This window comes from Mandrillus leucophaeus, unplaced genomic scaffold (assembly GCF_000951045.1).
Source record: "Mandrillus leucophaeus isolate KB7577 unplaced genomic scaffold, Mleu.le_1.0 Scaffold1438, whole genome shotgun sequence".
Taxonomy (NCBI): Eukaryota; Metazoa; Chordata; class Mammalia; order Primates; family Cercopithecidae; genus Mandrillus; species Mandrillus leucophaeus.
The window spans coordinates 84,281-86,475 of record NW_012101408.1 but is presented as its reverse complement, the minus strand read 5'-3'; the positions used below and the strand labels follow the sequence as shown (position 1 = coordinate 86,475).

Below are 2,195 nucleotides of genomic sequence, written 5' to 3'. Positions count from 1 at the left end.
TTAAGAGATGGGGTCTTACTATGTTGCTCAGGCTTGTCTCAAACTCCTGGATTGAAGTGATCTGTCCTCCTTAGCCTCCCAAAGTGCTGGGTTTACAGTTGTGAGCCACTGTGCCCGGCCTGTGATCAAGTCTCTTGGCACTTTTTATTTTCAAAATTCCAGCTAACACTCTCTCTCGCCAAACTCTGATCTCTGTTTCCTCAGCTCAGTAAGATGCTGTGCTCTGCTGAAATTTTCCTGGCTTCAGTCTGGAAGGTGCTTCAGGCAGAAAGTCAGAGTAATGACGGGACTCACATCATTTGTTTCCCTTCTTTCAGGGATCATCGTCCTACCCTGTCCATTGCTTGAAAACTGTTGTTTCATATATTTTGTCCAGTTTTCTAGTTGTTTGTTGATGGAAAATTAAGTTTAGTCCCAGTTACTTTTTTTTTTTTTGTAAAGATGGAATCTTGCTCTTTTACCCAGGCTGGAGTACAGTGGCAAGATCTCAGCTCATTGCAGCCTCTGCCTCCTGGGTTCAAGCGATTCTCCTGGCTCAGCCTCCTGAGTTGCTGGGATTACTGGTGTCTGCCATTGTGCCTGGCTAATTTTTGTAGTTTTAGTAGAGACAGGCTTTCTCCATGTTGGCCAGGCTGGTCTGAAACTCCTGACCTCAAGTGATCTGCCTGCCTTGGCCTCCCAGAGTGCTGGGATTATAGGCTTGAGCCACTGCACCTGACTGAGATCTGATGCTTTATTTTTGAGATGGAGTTTCACTCTGTCACCCAGGCTGGAGTGCAGTGGCATTATCTTGGCTCACTGCAATCTCTGCCTCCCAGGTTCAAGCAATTCTCCCACCTCAGGCTCCTGAGAAGCTGGGATTACAGGCACATGCCACACTCAGCTAATTTTTGTGTTTTTATTAAAGGTAGAGTTTCACCATGTTGGCCAGGTTGCCCTTGACCTCCTGACCTCAAGTGATCCACCCACCTTAGCCTCCCAAAGTGCTGGGATTACAGGCATGAGCCACTGCACCCAGCCTTGATCTGATGCTTTTTATTTGCTAATGAGGTGGAATTTTTTTTTTCTCTCTTTCAGATTTTAAGCCAACTGTTTAAGAGAATATTAAAATTAGATCATCTTGAGAACTGCTTAGGTTTATTCAAATGTAATTTATATTAGAATCATAGAATTTAGAGTTAGAAACAAACTTCTAAGCGTGAGTGCTTTAAAGTTCTTTGACTCAGCTGTAAGTCCTTATTATTTGAGATGGGGTCTCATTCTGTCACCAAGAATGAAGGCTCAGTACAATGGAATTATCATAGCTTACTGCAGCCTTAAAATTCTGGGGTCAAGTGACCCTCCCACCTTAGCCTCCTTTTGAGGTGAGTAATTGGTGCATGCCACCATGCCTGACGATTTTTTTTCTGTTTTTTTGTAGAGATGGAGTCTGACTATGTTGTCTGGACTAGTCTTGAACATTATTTATTTTTTTTAGCACTTTTGTAAGTGAATTTAGTGCTGAGCTGATGTGGGATAGTTGATAGGGTAGTCTTCCTGATATGGGGACTAGTCAGAGAGTTATTATTGTTAAAAATTGATACCCTGGTTTAAATTAAAGAGGATATGTGGGGAGATATATTTTATTTAAATGCAGCATGGTTGACTGGTCTCATTATCACCTGCAGTCATTTGAACTAGAGAAACCTGTTCTAGAGTGTTCATGTTTAGATGTTTTTCCTCACCCATCTTGAGTGTTCTTGCTCTCTCTTCCTTATGATAGGGCCTACCAGATGACATTGTGATAGAAAAGAAGGGCAAAGGGGACACTTTTGTGGACTGCACCGGTGCTGATATTAAAATCTGAGGCATAAAATTTGTTCAGCACGATGCTGTAGAGGGAATCTTAAGTAAATATCTGAATGTTTGGTGTATCGTTTGTTCTAAGATTTGAAGGAAAACTGTACTCTGTATGGGAGATAGAATTTAATGAAATGTCACTCTTGAGTACAGGCATACCTTGTTTTATTGCACTTCACAGATACTGAGTTTTCTTTTTTACAAATTGAAGGTTGTGGCAACCCTGTTTCAAGCCAGTCTGTTGGCACCATTTTCCCAAGAGCGTGTGCTCACCTTGTGTGTCTGTGTCACATTTTGGTAACTCTCACAATATTGCAAGCCTTTTTTAAAAAACCATAGATGATATGCTGATCTGT

General features: G+C 41.8%; 1 pseudogene; it reads left to right on the top strand.

The window, feature by feature from the left end:
• LOC105535267 overlaps positions 1-1,846 on the top strand; it is a 4,939-nt pseudogene extending 3,093 nt beyond the window's left edge.
• Positions 1,847-2,195: the final 349 nt, after the last annotated feature.